The sequence below is a fragment of the Bactrocera dorsalis genome, chromosome 1, assembly GCF_023373825.1.
Source record: "Bactrocera dorsalis isolate Fly_Bdor chromosome 1, ASM2337382v1, whole genome shotgun sequence".
Lineage (NCBI taxonomy): Eukaryota > Metazoa > Arthropoda > Insecta > Diptera > Tephritidae > Bactrocera > Bactrocera dorsalis.
Window position 1 is genome coordinate 71,641,433 of NC_064303.1, and position 20,488 is coordinate 71,661,920.

At 38.7% G+C, this 20,488-nt stretch overlaps 3 protein-coding genes across 13 annotated transcripts in view; all 3 read right to left on the bottom strand.

The window, feature by feature from the left end:
• LOC105222100 (electroneutral sodium bicarbonate exchanger 1) overlaps positions 1-20,488 on the bottom strand; it is a 762,556-nt gene that overhangs the window by 451,564 nt on the left and 290,504 nt on the right. The gene's annotated exons all lie outside the window — the stretch shown is intronic.
• Positions 1-20,488, bottom strand: part of LOC125780363 (zinc finger BED domain-containing protein 4-like) — a 298,323-nt gene that overhangs the window by 68,988 nt on the left and 208,847 nt on the right. The gene's annotated exons all lie outside the window — the stretch shown is intronic.
• LOC125780359 (uncharacterized) overlaps positions 1-20,488 on the bottom strand; it is a 77,071-nt gene that overhangs the window by 21,776 nt on the left and 34,807 nt on the right. The gene's annotated exons all lie outside the window — the stretch shown is intronic.

Consider the following 20,488-nt stretch of genomic DNA (forward strand, 5'->3'; position numbering starts at 1 on the left):
CATTATTTTTGAAGGAAATCCACGTCGTCCGACAAAGCGTGAAAATGCTGCGAGAAAAGCCGCAGTAGTCAGATCTAAACAAAGCTCGAGGTGTACTGCCTTTGTCGTAAAACATACAAAGACAGCCACATACCCTTTTCTAAATGAAGAGGACCTTAACATGGAGGCCTTTATCTGGAAAGGTCCAGCAAAATCAACCCCAGTGATGGTAAAGGGTAGAGCATAGTTGCAGCGTTCAAGTGGCAAAGCTGCCATGATCTGCGTACGCATTTTGTGTTTGTACATGGTACATGGTTTACACATGAAAATCGTCCTTTTGATTTGTGGCTTTAGTGGCGGTATGTAAAATTCTTGACGAACCATTTGTTGCTTTAAGCGATGCTCACCATGCAGTGTAAGATGGTGCAGATATGCTAGAAATAGGTAAGTAAAACGGGATTTCTCTGGAATAATGATGGGATGTCGTTCGTTATAACTAAGGCTGGAGTTCACCAATCTTCCATTTGCCCTTATTAATCCCTTAGAACCCAAGAATGGATTTAAGACGAGAAGTGAGCTTCCCTTTTCGAGAGGTCGCTTTTCCAGCAACTTTGATTTCTCTTTGCTGAAATAGCGAGTTTGTGTATATAATATTAGACTGACCTTGGCATGTTGCAAGTCGGAATGCGTTAGTTGTACGCAAGGATCATTTGGTGCTCCTTTCATTTTTAGTTTAAGTCTTTGAATGAATTTGTGCATGTAAGCGACTACTCTTAGTGCTCTAGCAAATGACGAAAATCGGTGGAGAATATTATCCTCTTCTGGAGTGATATGAAAATTTTCAAGTTTCCGACTTTCCGGCGGTATTATATTACGAGCGGGAGACTTTGGCCAGAATTCTTGTGATTCTGTTAGCCATGTTGGACCATTCCACCAGAGTGTAGTGCTGGTGAGGGGCAGTGGCTTGCAACCTCTTGTCCCAAGATCCGCTGGGTTATCTGCACTTGCAACATGTTGCCATTTTGCTGTTATCGTGCTGAGTGCGTACGTAAACTGTTGCGCAATAAGCCTTTTCAGAGGCATCACAGAAGTCGTGTAATTCTGCGTTAATGTTAGGGGTGAAATTTACCCATCGAGGGATTCGAATTTCAGATATAGTATGTAAGTTGTTAGCAAATTGAACCCATTTCGGTAAACGTAAAGGTTTTACCTGTTCATCCCATTCAGTGCCATCTTGCCACAATTCTTGAATGGGGATTTTAGCTTGAATCATTATTGGCGAAAGCCATCCTGCGGGGTCGAAAAGTTTTGCCACCGAGGAAAGTATTTGGCGTTTTGTAATGGCGGACATAGCAGATATTGACTCAATTGTACATATATGAGAATTGATCTGTTATCGCATTCCATTGAATCCCTAGGGTTTTTGTTGTACTAGCCTTTTCAAATTTAAGGAAGTCTGTATCTAATAAGTCTTTTTTTTTAATGTCTTTTATTATTTCAAGGTGATTTGAAGTAATTTTCTTCAGGGGGAAACCTGCTGAATTTAATGCTTCGATCACTTGCGATAGTGATTCGCATGCTAATGCGATACTGTGGCTACCTGTTAGTATGTCGTCCACGTATGTTTGTGTTTGCAACACAGAAGATGATAAAGGCGAATTTGTTGCATTTGTTTTTGCCACTTCATGCAGTGATCGCCAAATAGGGTGCACAATTGATGCCAGAGGTGACGGTTTTAAGTTTATAGTCGCTGATTGGACTATTACTTGATTTGCGGAAGACTATACATACGTTGGAAATCTTGGTCATCTTTATGTACTAGGATTTGTCTGTACATTTTTTCTACATCTCCATTGAAAACGTATTTAAACATGCGCCAATTTAGAATTAGCAACATGAGATCAGGTTGTAATGTTGGCCCTGTGTACAGTTCATCATTAAGTGATTTGCCTAAGCTCGTACACTTTGAGGCATTGAAAACCACTCGTACTTTTGTTGTAATTTTATCAGGTCTTATTACCCCATGGTGTGGCAAATAAAAAGATAAATATCTACCTTTAGATACCTTTTCATATGGTACAGCTTCTTCCATATGATTAAGGTCAAGATATTCGTCCATCACATTATCGTATGCCGATTTAAGCTCACTTTTCTTTATCAGGCTTTTTTCAAGGCTTAGAAATTGCTGGACTGCTGATATTCTTGAGTGGCCTAGAGCTATGGTTTCAGGAAAAGTTGGTTTGAATGGTAATCGTACAACATAACGACCATGTTCATTTCTTGTTGTTGTGGACTTGTAATAGGCTTCGCATTCCTGGTCTTCCTCTGAAAGTTGGGTGATTTGGAGACTTTCTCTATACCTTCAAGAATTATTTGAGGTATTAAGTCACTGACTAATAATATTTGTGATGGAGTATGACAATTGGGATCTGCTAATTTGAGATGTGAGCATTTTTCCCAGTGTATCTTATTTACTTCATAGCTTAGAAGTAAATTTGTAAGTTGCGGTAGAGCGATGACTTGCGCTTCTATTCTAATATCCGCATTTGGAGATATTATGGTAATTGGGCATATTTTGTTCGAATTGTGGATAATTCTTCCGCCCATTCCCGAAATTTGGAAATTTGAATGTTTTATTGGCAATTTGAGCCTGTTTTGAGTTTTGATGATATAAAGGATCTTTGAGATCCTTGATCTATTAGTGCTCTTAGTTTGAATAAATCACCCTTATGTGCTATGGTGATGACCGCAGTGGGTAAAAGAATTTTGCTTTCATTGTCTGAATGAAGCGCTTGAATTTTTGCTGCTTTAGAGCGACATGGTTGTTCTTCCCTTTTTTCGGGACTTGAGGTTTCGGGACTACTTGATGTAGTTGTAGCGACTAACCCCGTGGTTTTTTGAAATTGATTTTGCTTCATATTTTGAAAGTTGGTAATATGAAGCAGTGAGTGATGTCTTCGTTGATAGTACACACAATTAAATTTGCTTTCACAGTCTTTTATCATATGAGCATTTGACAGACAGTTGATGCAAAGTTTATGTTGTCTGACAAGATTGTTCCTGTCGGAAACGGAAAGTTTTTTAAATTTCTGCAAGATCTTATGTTATGACCTCCTTTACAAATTTTACATAATGGTTACCATTTATTAGTTTGGTTTGACACGAAAGTGTGATTGTATTGCATATTATTGCTGGCTTGAGGTTTGAACAAGTTTTTACTTGAGTAATTTTGATGACTTTATATTTTTGTTGTCGATTCGCTCAGCTATCTCGTATTGAGCACTGAGGAATGCTTTCATTTGCTCCCATGTGGGCATTTTTTTCCTTTCCACAAGTGATTGTTCCCATCGTAGTAACGCAGCACCAGGGAATGTTTCTGCACAAACAGTTACTATGATGGGGTCCCACGATTCTGTGGAGATATTTTGTGTTTTTAACGATGATATGCAATTAGTCACTGTCGAGTATAAATTTTGAAATTCCTGGCTGGTTTCTTTTTGAATTTTTGGTAGATGTAATAATGTTTTTATTGGGTTTTCTATCATAACCCATCCATTTTCGTATCTTTCGACTAGTGCTTCCCAAGCCAGCTTAAAATTTTCGTAATTTAAAGCCAAGCGCTTGACGATACTGCCTGCTTCCCCTTTTGTTTTGTACCCTAGATGGTATAACTTTTGTGCTTGTGAGAGTTTAGGATGGTTTATATAAACGGCATTGAACATGTCCCGGAAGGACGGCCATTGATCATAACATCCATTAAAAACTTCGGTATCACAAGCTGGTACTTTTACATACATGCCTTTATCGAGGTCTTCTTTTGGTGTTGTAACTACTCTAGGAGGAGGAGTAGTGACTCTACTTGGCCTAACTAAACTTATTTGTTCAGTTATCATTCCCTTTGTTAACTCATACTGATCGCGGCAGTTAACACACTTGGCTGTCGCCGAAGATTTTGCGTTTTCTGCGAGTTCTGCGTCGTCAGTATCTAGTACTGTATCGTACGCTGCCAGAAGGCGAGCCCAGAGATTGTTCACACTTTCTACTTTTATATTCAAAACTGATTCTGTGATGTCAGTAATAGGGGAAGCTTGAAATCTTGTACAATATCTTATAAAACTGTCACTTTCAGTGATGAATCTAGATATTGTCTGATCTTTTGATCTTTTTTGTTTTATACTCTGCTTTGAGCGTGTAGCTTCTGCAGGTGTGCCTTATGGCTTATCTTCATCAGCCATTTTAGGAATTTCTAATGATAGAGGTGATTTTGGCTTAACCTCTCTTGATTTGTCAGATTGCATTAATTTGAATATGGTTTGAAGCTCTTAGCTTAAAGTTTTGTCTAATAGATATTGGCTCAAAATTAATATTGCTATAGCAATGTAGTTAAATAGATTTTCGAAAGAGTATCTATAAATTAAAATTTTATCAACAGAAGATTTTTTTTGTAAAAAAGTATATATTTTACAAAAAATATATTTGTGGTCAATTTTTTTGATTCGCTACCGTATAAAAAGATTAAAGTTTTTTTTTGTAAAAGTATTTTATGTAAAAGTTCGATAATTTTTTTTTTTTTTTATAAATGTGACTGAACATTTTTTGAAGTGTATCAAAATATCTTTAGTTCACTCGCGCTTATTTGTATATTTGTATCTGCAAACGAATTAAGGACGCGAAAGAAAAAATACAATACGCAAAATTGTTTGTATCTATTTATTTATTATATGATTGCATATGCATATGCTTCATACGCGCCACGTAACGTTTTCCTTTTTGCTTGGTTTTGCTCGTATCCCTTTTAGGTATGTAATTGTTATATATGTAAAATGTAACATATAATAATTTGCTAATCGCACATACATAAATGTATAAATGCGCGGAAAAAACAGTAGGAAACAATATATATATATATATATATGTTTATATATTTATGTCAGGATGTATATGGTTTGAATTATATATGTACATAAATGTGTATGTACTAAATAATTCGTTTAAATATGTATGAAGAAAGAATAATTGAAATATAATACATACATAAATGTAATGCCTTTTTTTCTCTCTTTTTATTCTTTTATTATTTCTTTATTAGTTTTTTTTTGTTTTTTGTTTTTTTTTTGAATATATATTTATGTGTTTGTTAATTTATCTGCGATTATAACGCGCTCGCTTTTGATTTTAGGTTTTATGTTTGTTAAACTTTGTTGTATTAATACCGCACCCGTTTTAATGTTAGTCGGTTTTTTGTTGTTTTTTCACTCACTGTACAATTTCTGTTTTTTTCTGTATCTTTTTCCTTCACTTAAGGTCACTTTCCTTTTTTTCTTGTGTGTTCAACTTGTGTGATCTTTCCGTGTTGTTTTTTTTTTTCACCGTGACTTTGTATGTTCTGTGTTCACTTTAATATATGCATATTAGGGTGGGTAGATTTAAAAATCGCACATTGCTCTATGAAAATCATATTCTAGGGATCAAAATAAGATACTTTGCTGAAGGAACCATACCTCTAAAACGAATTTTGATGTCCACCAATTTGTGTCTATCTTTAGGGTAGGCGCAAATTTTGAAAAATCACCACTTTGACCCATTTAGAGTGCTCCAATCGAGTCTAAATTTATGACCGACCCCCACTAACTTTGGAGGGCCGATCCACCCATGCCAGTGGCACACCCCCTGGAACTCCCCTGGCGGGTTCCTCATACAATCATTTCAAAAAATCACAATTTTTGGTGATTTACATGAAAAAATCAGCTAAATTGCTATGTTTTTTCTTTATTTTTATTTATGAGGTGATGTGACGTGAGGTGATGCTATGTGGGATGCTGCAGAACGCTCATAGCTCATGTAAACAGGCGTGTTTGACCGAAGTATACCAAAGCATTACCCAAATGGTTTGGGTGATCTCGTAGTTTAGATATATATTTCATTCTGCTGTCCTCTACTTTTTTCTTTACCATAGGAATACCAAGGTCTTTATGGATATTTTCGTTACGCATGTACCATGGTGAACATGTAATTGTTCTAAGCATTTTTAATTGGAACCTTTGTATTATATACGTATCAATATTTGTTGCACTGGTCGTACCCCAATGCTGAATGCTATACATCCAAATAGGCTTTATGACGGGATCATATAAAAACACTTTGTTGTCTAAGCTAAGTTTAGAGTTTTTATTTAAAAGCCAATTTAAATTTGCATATCTTATCCTTATGCAAGTTATTTCACTGGATATATCGTCGCATTTCCGCGAAAGTATCGTATGTTACTTTTTATCGAAATTGAGATTTTAATGCCAAATTGTTAGAAAACTTATGTCTCACTATCCTGCAAAATAACATAACTGAAAACGCAATAGTTCCAATAAAAACTACGTTTCAATTTTATCGTATGTAACTGTGAATTTTTCTGTTCGCGCAAAATTATCGTATGTCCATACACATTTTTTTTGCATGTGGAACGAATTACTGCAAACGCACAAAAATATAGAGAGATAACAACATTTTCATATCTTCATTATGTGCTCTTTCGATTTTGCCGTTAATTCCTCTTTACGCCGTTAATTCTTGGTGTACGTTTTGATATTCATTGATCTATCGGTGATAAGTGAAGCTGTGAAAGCCCAAATTAGTCTTCATTTAGTTTCAAACACATCAATAGTGAACAAAATATAAACAGTTGTGATCAACAAATGATATGGAATTTACCCACTTAATTATTGTCGAGTTATTCAAAAGTGATGTGGATTCTGTGTGTATTTGTATGTATGCCTATAATTGTTTCGTTTAGCTAGCTCATGCTCTGAACACAAAACGACGACAGACCACAAACGACATCTGTCAAATATTACACACGTTCTTATGGACACTTATTTTGACGACGACACGAATACACGACTGTAGGCCGACAGTTGTCATTCTCGCTAAATCCTATTTGCCAAATACAGTAGAACAACAGTAGAATGGAAGAAGAGAGATGAGGAAGAGTGGTGATGCCACTAATATGTAAAATGTAAAATTATTCACAGCTCTGACAAACTTGACGTTATTTTACAAATAAAAGCATAAAATAGCTCTATTATATCATTTGTAATAACAATTGATAATTTAAAAGAAAAATATATACCTATTTACTTATTTTTCGCATAAAAAATTTAACTTTGAACAAAATATTAAAATTTCATTGAAGTGCAAGTTATTAGTATGGCCACAACGTTGTGTACATGCAAAATGGACAGCTGTGTTGTTTTGTTTTCATTTCACTTTCGTACTCTCGTTTGTCGTTTGTCGTCTGTCGTCGTTTTGTGTTCAGTACATCATGAAGTGTTTTTAGATAGATGTGAAGTGTAAGTAAATGTAACAGTATAAATGTATCAATTCCAGTCTATAAAATTAAGTTGAATTACCAAAATTTTAAACACCATAGCTTGTGAAATCGCTAGTCCCATATAGTGATAGCGATAACGATGACGAAGAGTGCTGCGTTGAAAAACGTGGACTTAAACGCAAGGAGAAAGGAGAAGAATACCAAATGTAAGAAGGATTGTCGAAGTGTGCCAGACATTTCCCGGCAAAATATTAACGAAAATTACTGGGGTATGTCAAACACAAGACGGCTAACATGGCTTCATGCAAATATCAAACGAAAGCAAATTAAAAAAAGGCGAGCTGGGCAGGAAGCAAAGCGTGTGCAAAGGCGAAACTGGACGTTTGAAAATTCCCTATCGTGGGATGGAAAAATATTTAAAGTTTGCCAGAATTTTTTTTTGAAAACTTTAAATATTCCTCAAATGGTTTTGAGACATGCATTAAAGAAAACTATTAGTTTTGAAAGCCGAAAAAAACCACATAATAAAACAGACTATCGTAAAATAGAATTTATCAAAGATTATATAAAAAAGTTGCCAGCAGTACCATCACACTATTGCCGTAAAAATAATCAAAAGTCTATTTACCAAAGGATTTCAGAAATGTATCCAATTTATATAAATTGTATCTTAATTATCAAGACTTAAATGAGTTCACAGTATCTTGCCGAATATTTCGAAATGTTTTTAATACAGAGTTTTCAATTGGCTTCCATTTGCCAAAAAAGAACATATGCACGATTTGCGAAAATATAAAATATATTAACAAAGATGATTAAGAAAAAGTTCAGAATTCAAAAGAATTTCAAATTCATATAAATATTAAAAAGCAAAGTACAGCTACTTTTCTCAAAGAACAAGCGGAAAGTAAAATGGGACAAAAAATTCTTTGCGCTAGTTTCGATATGCAAAAGGTTTTGCATACTCCTTTTTCCAAAAATTTTACCCTTTTTTATTCACGCAAATACGCTTACTACAACCTAAGTGTGTATGAAAGTGGGACCCGAAATGGATACTGTTTTTTGTGGGGCGAAATCGATGGCAAAAGAGGCAGTAATGAAATATGCTCAGCTCTCTTGAGGTATCTTCTTATTCTAGATAGTCGGAAAAAACCCGATGATCTGAGCCTTTATTGCGATAGTTGCGCAGGCCAAAATAAGAACAAGGCTGTGCTAGCAATGATATCATATTTTTTAAATTCTTCTATTTTCCTGAAAACAATAAAGATTACGTATTTACTTCCCGGACACACTATGATGCCGGTAGACTCAGTACACAGCACTATAGAATCTTTTATCAGAAACCGTAATGTTTGGGCACCCAGTGAATGGCCGACACTGATTAGAAATTCAAGAACAAATCCGCCAGGGTACGAATGCATAGAATTACATCACACTGAATTTAAGAATTGGAAACTTTTTGCGAACTCACTATTTAAAAGTAAAACTTTAAACTTAAGTAAATTACGTATCGCTATTATTGAAAAGAACAATTGTCAATAGATTTAAGCTACGAGTATTTCGAAAACTCAAACAAAAAACTTATTAATTTGTTCAACGTTAACCAAAACATTGAATATTTATATAGTTGTAAATTAAAAAAAAAATCGTAGACTTAAGTAATTTATGTAATAAAAATAGTATACCACAAAAGTATCATAAGGAATACTTAAACCTTCGACATTCAAATTCAAAAGGACTGTTTGGAGGAAACGGATGAAGAAGGTTAAACTTAGTTTAATTATTTTGTAATAGTAAAGTATATACCGTAATAATAAAATGATTGCACTACCTTTGTTAGCTTATTTCGTACAATAAATATTTTTTTTGCAATTATCGTATGTCATACTTCTTGCGGCTAAGCCCACAAAAACATAGCTCGCGAAAGTATCGTATGTTTAAATATCCTTATTTTTTTAGAAAAATGCGCCATTACTGACAAAAATTAAGTTGGCGTTCGTTCCTGTAGCTAATACAATATAACCTAAAAAAATTTGAATATGATTTTCCCGTTCTAAGCTGAGTAATTTAAAAAAAATCTCTTCCTTTAAAATTTCGTTTTTTTACACACAATACTTTCGCGGAAATGCATCGATATGTTTTCTCCACGTAAGTCTTCTATCTAGGTGAATATCAAGGTAAGTTACTACATTCGCTTGGGGTACTAAAATTTTGTTAATTTTTTATTGCCGAGCACATTTTTGGTCCAAGCGAAAATGTATCATGCTTACACTTCTGTTCATTCACATCTATATGCCAGTTGGCTTGTTATTTTTCGACAAAACTTAAGTGTTCGGCAAATATTATTGATTATAGTATTTAGGCGTGTTTTATTTCACCACCCCAAGCTAATAATGTGTGTTGGCAATACGTGCGGGAGCAGTCAGCTATTATTTGCAAAATGTCTGATGTGTAGGTTAGTTTGAATTCTTCAATTTGTAAACGGGATATTAAATTACTATATAAATATATTTATTTTGTTCTTTTGATAATATTAATATAAAAAAAACTATAACAAATGTTCATGTTTAATACAAATAACTTAAACAAAACCCAAAATTTTGTAAATTTGGTTTGTTTACATTTTCGTCTGTCAAAATGAACTTTACCGTCATTGCCAACTACTTTTTTTGGAAAAATCATAGCTATTGTGAATGAAAAAAGCGAAGAACTGGCAAATACCTTTAGTTCAGTGGCGCTCAACGCAAAAAAAATCCAAACACGCGTGTTTGACTGATAATTCTGCTACTGCGAAAAATATCACACGCACACGAAAGTGGCTGAACACGTACGCTAGGTCAACACAAAGAATACACTGACAGAAACACTTCGAATTTTTAAAATGTTTTCAAGCGAATGGCAAGAAAATTGTTTTTTTATTGAAACTGATGAAGGGGAAGCGTGTTTTGTGTTACAAAACATTAAGTCGTTGCAATAAATGTAGTGTGGAACGTCATTACCCTACTGTTCAGGAGTATAAAGCGGAAATCAATATTGATGATGTATTATCGAAACGAGCCATTTAGTCAACGACTTTATAAATTTTCAAGTATTACACAAAAAGAATTCAATAAACATTTCTGATTTTTTTTTTCCAAATTTGCCAATAATTTTTTTCCCTGAATGTAAAAAAAAATACAGTAGAAATTTGTTCAGCGTACATGACAGCGAAAATCTATAGCAATGTTTGTGCAGCGCAAACGTAAAATGTAGTAGTATTGAGGCGTGCGCACAACTGCTTTAGTTCAATATACAAGCTATGCTAGCTTATGACAGGTCAACGTAATTATGTGGCTAAGTCTTCCATACAAAATAAGCTAATACAGGGTGGGCCATTTAAAAAGTCAATAAAAAAAACGGCTTGATATTTTTCAAAGATCTCAAATTTATTTAAAAGGTTGTTTTATGAAATTTATTTGTGGAAAACAATTTCGGATAAATGACCACCACGGCTGAGTTTACAGTAGCTTATCCGATCCACCCAATTTTGGAGTACTTTCTCGATGGTTTCAGTCCTTATGGCAGCTACAGCAGCTTGAACCTCGTACTTTAGATCTTGAATTGTTTCCGGATGGTTGGCGTAATATTTATCTTTAACAGCTCCCCACAGAAATTAGTCCAACGGAATTAAATCGTAGCTTCTAGGAGGCCAATTCACATCACCTCTTTTGCTGGTTATGCGATTTTCGAAGATAGGGCGTAAACGATTGAGTGTAGCGTTTGCTGGATGGTACGTAGCGCCGTCCTGCTGGAACCAACTGTTGTCCAAGTCTCCCTCTTCAATTTGCTTGAAGAAAAATTCGGTTAAATGCGACAATTCTGCTTGTTAACGTAACCATCGAGGTGGAAATGAACCTCGTCCGAAAAGATGACTTTTCGGTAAAATTGACCATCCTCGGTCAAACGATCTTCTGCCCAATCTGCGAACTGTAGACGGCTTTTTTCTAGTGAATAGCGACCCATTTTGTAAATTTTAGACTTTTTACTGAATATCACTTTCCGAATGGTATTTGTCGTTTCCAATGTCGAAATATAGATAATTCAAATTTAAAACGTTAGATGGCCCACCCGTTAGCTTAAATTTTTGGTCAAATAAAACACGCCTAATATGTAGAATTTTTTACGGCTCACTAAAGCGGTGCCATCCACAAAAGTTGATGTCAATAGATCGGCTGTGTATATGAGGTATAAAGTAGGGTCTAAACCACTGCCCTGTGGTACGCCAGCTCTTATCTGTCGTTTCTCAGATATGAAATCTCCCACTTTTATAATAAATGCCTATTTTTTAAATTAAATTTCAATGTTTGTCATCGATCAAGTGGGGTGAATTTAATGCATTTGGTTCGTTTTCCGAATGACTTCAAATGGTGCAATGGATTCAAATGGCTCCAATGGAGCAATTCGAATGGTTTATTTTTAAGTAACAAGGTTTAGGAATAGGCATTTAAAGGGCAACATTATTGATTAATACTTACTTTAGTATGTCCTTCCACTTTCCTGGCTGATCGATATGTAGTGGCATATACTCGTATGTATGCACAAAGGCACTTGCATTTACCGTGCAGATCAGCGCAGCTGGGATAGAGGGAAAACATACTGCAGCATACAACATGTATATAAGCCCTGATAACTAATTAGAGCTCGCGCCTACCTGCTAATGATTATGCGAAGAAGGGAAATGATAAATATACAGATAGCACAAACAAGTAAGCAGAAGCTTTACAGTTGGAATAATGTACATTTAAAATTTAAAGAGAAATAAAAATTAAATATTCAACTGCAAAATAAATAGAAATTGAATATTAACTTATTTATATATATATGGGGAATGGTTGCCAACATTGTTTTATACAATTCTAAATGTACAAGTGTAATGTTTTTAATATAAAATAAAAGGCCTTCATGGCACACCATATCAGGTCTAGAAAGATAGCTGAACAGTACTCTCTGTGCCCAAATGCTTCTTTTACTTCGTTAGTAATTCTATTTACTTGCTCCATCGTGCTATGTTTTTCACGAAATCCGAATTGGTGGGTTGGTATTATAATATTTTCGTGGAAAAGAGGATGATAGTGACACTTTTTTTTAAATATTTTAGAAAAAGAGGTTAGAAGACTGATTGGTCTGTATGAAGACGGCTGTGTTAAGCCTTTCCCAGGTTTATCTATTAAGACAATCAAGGCCTTTAGTATCCGAAACTCAAAATTGCATTGAAGAGCAAAGAGAATACCTCTACAGCAATATTTGTAACTCAAGTAACTTAAGTTCTTTTATGATTATTAAAAAACTCGAGTGACTCGTTAGCTGTGTTGGGTAAGCTGGACAGTTTGAAGTTGTTCTTTGGGCAATTAAGTTGAAATACCATTTCTAGGTGATTTGCAAAACAATTATACTTTTCCTCGTCATTTCGAGCTTTCCACGTCTAAGCGCGTTTCTTAATGTTTCTTATATCGGTATTCTGCTTGAGACGATTGTCTCATGTCTCTAATTGCCACAATCTTAATTTAGTGACTCTGTTGGTTAGGAGTCTCATTTTGGTATTCTGGTATTGGTCACCCAGAACCCACCGCGTAGAGGTGGCTGCTAATCGGGTTCCTCCCAAGCCCAACCCAACCAACCAACATACGAGGGCTGTCCGATAAATAACCGACCTCAACGTGAAGCTAGCGGCACATCTGAAAAAAAAGTTTCTACTTCAAATTGTGCATATTATAATAGCTACTCGCCAAAATTTCAGAAATTTATCTTGCGCAATTATCTGTTGACAGCCGTTTTTGTGAGTCTATTTCGGTGATTTCCCCAAAATGGAAAAAATTGAATATCGAGCTGTAATTAAATTTTTATTTTTGAAAGGCAATACGCCTTCACAAATCAAAGATGAGTTGGACTCTGTGTATGGTGACTCTGCACCATCGTTTACCACCGTAAAATTTTGGGCAGCTGAATTTAAATGTGGTCGCAGGAGCTTGGAAGATGATGAACGTCCTGGGCGTCCAAAAACAGTAACCACTAACGATAACATCGCTAAAGTTCATCAATTGGTACTAGACGACTGCCGGATTAAAGTTAGGGAAATAGCTGAGATTATGAAGATGTCAAAAGAAACTGTTTGTCACATATTAAACCAAGATTTGGGCATGAGAAAGCTGTCCGCGCGTTGGGTGCCGCGTTTGCTTACGCTAGACCACAAACATGCGCGCATGAACATTTCCAGCGCTCTGTTGGCTCAGTTTAGAGGCAATAAAACCCGTTTTTGGCGCCGATTGATAACTGTAGACGAAACTTGGATTCATCATTATACGCCCGAAACAAAAAACCAATCTAAACAGTGGATTGAAAAGGGGGAACCAGCCCCAAAAAAACCTAAAGCTGTGTATTCGGCTGGGAAAGTGATGGCGAGTGTTTTTTGGGACAGCCATGGAATTATTTTTATCGACTATCTTGAAAAAGGAAAAACTATAACAGGAGCATAATACGCATCATTATTGGACAAGCTAAAGGAAGAAATTTCGAAAAATCGGCCACATTTGCAAAAAAAGAAAGTCTTGTTCCACCAAGACAACGCACCATCTCACACCTCAACAGTCGCCATGGCGAAAATCCACGAATTGCGGTTCGAACTGCTTGACCATCCACCTTATTCACCGGATCTAGCACCAAGCGACTTTTTTTTGTTTCCTCAACTTAAAACTGCGCTCGGCGGCCAGAGATTTTCGTCAAATGAGGAGCCAATCTCTTTCGTGAACTCGTATTTTGTAGACAAAGACGCCAAGTACTATTTGGAAAGGTTGCAGAGATGGGAGCATCGCTGGGAGAAGTGTGTGGAGTTACAAGGAGACTATGTAAAAAAATAAAAAAAAAAAATTTGAAAAAGTCGCGTGCATCATGGTTAGGTCGGTTATTTATCGGACAGCCCTCGAATGTCAGGCTTGTTTTAGTCTGCATCTGTGTCAAATGTCAAATGTCAAGGTAATAGTCTTCCAGTTATTCATATCGTAATAATTATTGGCTTTGAAATTCAGCTTTGGCACTTTATTTCATCTAACCCTTCCATTTACAGTGTCTGACTCTGCTTCTCTGGCTGCCAGAAGAGGGTCAAGGGCCAACTTTCTGACTTCTATCCGTTCGTCAGTCATCATACTAAGGAGAATGTTTTCTGGAAGAGCAAAGAAAGTATTCTGTTGAATGGATGAATCGACAACCTTGCGCAGTTTAGCAAGTAAGTATCTCGACCTTTGAATTGCAGCATAGAGATGGCCCGAGCCATCTTTGATTGAAATGTTGAATCTTATTGATAACCACAAAGGTGAGTAAACTGTAAGTATGTACTTGACCAAAATCTTTATTTCCTTTGTTGATTTGTCAGTAGAAATGTATAATCTCAGAATTCTATTTGCACAGGTGAGCCAGCGAGATTTGCACATGTTACCTGGATGCATCGACGCTAAATCTAAGGAACATTGACCGGAAATAACAGCTTCTGATATTTTATAGAGATAAGCTTGGTCTGTGCTAAGTTGGGTCGGATTAATAACCTCAGAAGGTAATTGGCAGGATGGAAAACTTTCAAATTTGACAACAGGCAACTTCTCACAATCAGGGAGCAGTTTACCTATGTCGCCAGAGAATGTATTTGGACTCTTTGAGACACCATCTATGTGTACGAAAAGAGCACGAAATGGAAGTTCGTTGAAATGTAGAAGACAAACAACCCATTGTAATGGCGTACCTATTTTTTCTTCTAGTTTCCGAATGATTCCACCTTTCCAACCTGTGTTCGTGTTGGTGCCATCAGCACCGACAACTTCTAGATGTTCCACATCAACTGAATTGTCTTGTAAATGTTGCCATATAGCTTGCGTCTCATCCTCAGCTGACCTGGAAGGAGAAGTGACGTGGCCAAAGTAATCACAACCAGGTTCCGCTATAAGAGAAATATGTTCCTCTTTGATAGTGTCGCGGTAGTACTTTTCACCTTCGCTGACTTGTGTAAGGGTATTGCCTTTGCGGCCGTCAAAATACAGCCCATATACAGAGTCAATACTTTCGGTGTTCTGGAGCTTAACTCCAACACTTTTTTTTGCCCGACTAATCTTGCATTTGTCAGTGACAAAGCTAGCCTGATCCTCTGTTATCAAACCTGCTTTTTTGGCATCCAGAAAAGCAGATGAAACAATCAAGGCCGCTGCTCTATCACTTACTCCAAATCTTTGGGCAGCTAAAGCAGTGTGTTTTGTTTGGTTTTAGAGGGTGGAAGAGAAAACTCATCATCAGCATCGTTTTTGGAAGAATCCATGTGCGACGCACCTACATTGTTGTCGTCTATATGAGAGTCTGGCTGATTTGAATGGTCACGTGTTCTAGCTGATACTTTTCTGGTAAGTGTTGATGTTGAATGACAACTATAGGAACTTTCCTTTCCTTTCGACAAGTGCAAGAAGAAAAATAAATGCATTTACAAGCAGCGATGTCAAATAATTTTCCGGCAGAAGAGACAAAGTCGTCTCTTTTAGAGCTCAAACCTATTGGGTTCCTTAAAAACATTTTTTTAAGAGTCAGAAATTTCTTATGGTATGTGGTGAGCATTTGTACAACTCTGGTGTGTGAAACTATCGGAATAGATGACTTTTTGAAAGAATTTTCAACCTCTTTTGCAACTATTTCTGTAACCTCTTTACTCCTAGGTTCATAGTTGTCGCCTCGGAGTCGCCCTATACGAAATCTTTCAAACTGATAACACAAAAGAACATCCTGGTAAGTAGGTAACTGGGACTCAGAGAGATTGTACGGATATATGCCAAACACAGGACATTTCTGTCTAAATTTAAATTTAGATACAGACATTTTGAGTTCTGTGTTCTGTTGAGAGAATATAAGTAATAGCACTCGGCGAAATCACGACAAGAATGAAGGAACTCGATGAAAAAATATTTATGTGGAGACCAGACCGAACGTATCGTATGGCGCAGTGAAATGAATGTAAGTGATAGAACTCGGCGAAATCACCGACAAGAGTGAAGGAAACCGAGACCTACCCGAACGTGTCCTTTGGCGTAGATGAATGAATGTGAGTGATTGCACTCCCCGAAATCAACGTCAAGAAGTGTGGCCGCAAGCCGATTTTCATCTTGCGCTGTGGCGCGCCGCATTTTCGCTCGTATCTCGGGAACGGTTCGTCCTACGCCCATGATCACGTATACCATTTCGGTAGCAAATGACGTGAAAAATAACTTTTGTTTTATACATTTTGCAATGAGATTCCTATTTCAGGCGCTAGGTAGACAATTTCACGATTTTAGGCGAATTTCCGAAATTTCAAGGCTGGAGTTGGCGTTGAAGATGCAATGCGATCTCAAAACAAAAAGTTGCATTGGAATCAGGAAGTACTAAGGCAACTTTTCCGCACTATTAGAAATCCCGAATCGAAAAAAGTCCGGAATCGACCCACCCTAGTAGACACCGCTTTCGCGACTATAAGCGAGTTAACAACAGCGCGCCAGTGGTTTCTTCTTTTTTTTGGATATTCTAAGCGAAGCCAGGTCATTTTCCACCTGGTCCTTCCAAAGGAGTGGAGGTCTTTCTTTTCCTCTACTTCCCACGTCGAATACTCGAATATATGCGTTGTACGTATCACCTAAAACTAATCGAGATATCTAGATATAAGTCTATATATGTATATACAAATGATCAAATAACGAGAAAAGATGTAATCCTGTCTGTATCCTGTCTGTATGTGGGTGCCTTAGCATCAGTGCCGCGCTCACAAATCGCCATTAATCAAAAAGTTATAAAGAGCCATAATTAAGCACTAAATTAAGATATAAAGCTGTAAATTGGTACAGGCCATCTCAGTAATAAGGTGCACTTCTAATTGGTTCATTAAATTTCCAGTACACAAATCAAGAAGCAATTAATATAACGGATAAAACTTTGCACTGATAATGTCTCTAGTGTGTGCCACCTTATGACCAAAAATTGTTTAAATCCAATGAAAACTGTTCAATCCCGTAGATACCGAATATTTAGACCCCGGCGATTCCCACGACAGCCGGTTCTACGCACCAGAATTGACTCGGATTTTATCCGACCAAGGGCTGTTTTTTCGGCGATCTAACCCCGTTTGGATCGGTAAGCATTAATCTGTGTTTGTCGTCATTAGAGCAACGCCTTGCAGCAGGGTTGCTCCGTATCCTCCTGACTCGTGCTGGCATTGAGTCCAACCCGGGCCCGGAGGAATTTTTCTGCTGCGTCTGCGCTAAAAGGCTCCATCCAAACTCCACCTCGGTCAGGTGCAATACATGCGATGGATGGAGCCATCTTAAGACCTGCTCAGGCCTTAAGAGCCACAGGGAGTGGACCACGCGTTACGTGGCCCCGTGTTGTCTGCGCAATACTGCGATACAAGCCTCCACGGCTGTGCAACCTGCACACTGTTCGCGCGCCGCGCCGCCACTCAATCAGAGTGGCCAACAAAGGACCTCTACGGTCAGGAGCTCAAACAGGCAACACAGCTCCCACTCTGACTTGTCCCCCCCCCCAACCTTCATCCCGCTCCAATCCTCGTGCGAGAACCAATCAGCAACTCTTGGTTCCTCGCACAGTCTGCTCCGTGTGTCAGGCCGTCATACGTCGGAACGTCGCATCAGTTAAGTGCAATTCCTGCACTGGCTGGTGCCACTTCCCGACGTGTTCCGGCCTGCGCACCACACGTGAGTGGAGTGTCACCTACGTTGCCCCATGCTGCAGGAGTCTGCCCCCGCAACTCACAACAGTGGCGTCGCCAACCAACACCCCAGTGCGACAACCGCCCCCGCGGGTTCTGCAGCTGCAACAAATACCACCAACACGTCACTCCCTCACCCCCAGGATCACCCACGGACACCCGTGACAAACCCGACTCCTTCAATTTAACTGCAACGGACTCCAGAGCAAGATCGAGGAGATAGTTGCACTTATGAATCGGGAACGTGTATCGATAGCTGCGGTCCAAGAAACCAAGCTAAACAGCCGCTCAGATCTTCTGAGTTGTGCAGGTTTCAACGTTTTACGTAAAGATCGCGAGCGAGATGGTGGTGGTGGTCTAGCCTTCATATTGCACAACTTGCTATCCGGTCAGGCGATGTCGAGCTCGAAATATTTAATATATACATCCCCCCAGTTACATGTTGCCCTACAGGATATCACCCGAATATAGGTGCGCTACTTCGTGGTGAAAACCGTATGGTACTAGGCGACTTTAACACGCACCACGATCTTTGGCATTCCTGCCTGTCAAATGATCGTAGGGGGATGGAGCTGGCGGAACAGATTGACGATTCGACATTCTGCACAATGAATGACGAAGCCCCCACCAGAGTTATGGGCACCTGTAATAGCTCGCCGGATATTACCATTGCTAGCGGTGGCCTGATAAACAGCATAACCTGGCGACCTATGCTAACTCTTGCATCAGACCATCTGCCCATAATTATCTCGATCGAGAAGCCTCCCGATTTCGTTTCTGTGGACAACCGTACCTTCATTAACTTCAAAAAAGCTAATTGGGTCGGCTTCACAGAATTCACTGAGAGCACCTTCAACGCTCTACCCATTCCTACGGACGTATGCGTTGGCGAACGTCAATTCCGCAAGGTGATCGCAGCAGCTACTGCTCGCTTCATCCCGGCTGGAAGAATAGCGGAAATCCGCCCCAATTTCCCAGCCGAAGCAGCTGTCTTAGCTAATGAGCGCGACACCTTACGCCATGCCGATCCCGGGGATCCCCGAATAAGGGATCTCAATTTGGAGATTCGGCGAGTGGTAAATCAACATAAGCGGACGAAATGGATAGAGCACCTGAAGTCCTGCAACCTCTCCACCGGTGTGAGTAAGCTTTGGGCTACTGTCAAAGCTTTGTCTAATCCGAAGAGACACGACGACCGAGTTGAAGTTCAATTCAATGGTTATGCCTCTTCGGACCCGAAGAAGTGCGCGAGCTATTTTAGCCGGCAGTTTACACTACACCCTTCGGTAGACAAAGCTAAGAGATGTGTTAACCGGCGGCTGCGCAAAATGCCAAACAACTGCGCGCCACTTACTTTCACCGGTGAGGAGGTTCAGAGTGTCATCACAAAAGCTAAATCATCCAAATCCATTGGCCCTGATGGAATCAACATGCTAATGCTAAAGCATCTAGGCTCGGCGGGAGTAGGTTATCTCACCAGTGTCCTCAACTTGTCACTAACCACCCTTCAAATACCCGATGTGTGGAAAATCGGAAGGGTGGTGCCACTACTGAAACCTGGGAAACCCGCCAACAAAGGGGAATCTTATCGCCCGATAACTCTCCTCTCCCCAGTAGTGAAGACACTTGAGGCTCTGCTACTCCCGACTTTCACTCACCACCTGAGCCTAGCCAGCCACCAGCATGGATTCCGAAAAGTGCACAGCACCACCACAGCACTTAGCGTCATAAACACCCGGATAGTCCGTGGCCTCAACCAGAAGCCACCCTGTGAGAGAACGATCCTCGTAGCGTTGGACTTGTCAAAAGCCTTTGACACAGTCAACCACACAACGCTATTGCAGGACATAGAAAAAACAACGCTTCCTCCAGGGTTAAAGAGGTGGACCATGAACTACCTGAGTGGTCGCCAGTCATCCGTACTATTTCGAGGCGAAACATCTAAACTGAGAAGAATTAAACAGGGGGTTCCGCAGGGTGGTGTCCTCTCCCCACTACTGTTTAACTTCTATATCTCGAAACTCCCACAACCACCAGAGGGGGTCTCCATAACCTCGTACGCTGATGACTGCACGATATTGACGTCGGGCAATGGAATCGATGGCATGTGTTCGAAAGTGAACAGCTACCTCTCCGACCTTTCTCGTTTCCTCACTGCACGGAATCTCCAACTTTCCCCCACCAAATCCACAGCGACTATATTCACAAACTGGACGAAGGAGTATAGACTTGAGCTTGATATTGCAGTCGATGGCGTCAAAATTCCGACTGTCAATAACCCTAAAATTTTAGGCGTAACCTTTGATAGTCTATGCTCCTTCACTCCCCATACGACCGCGATTATCGCCAAAGTACAGAGCCGAAACAAGATCCTCAAGTCGCTAGCCGGCAGCACATGGGGAAAAGACAAAGAAACGTTGTTGGCA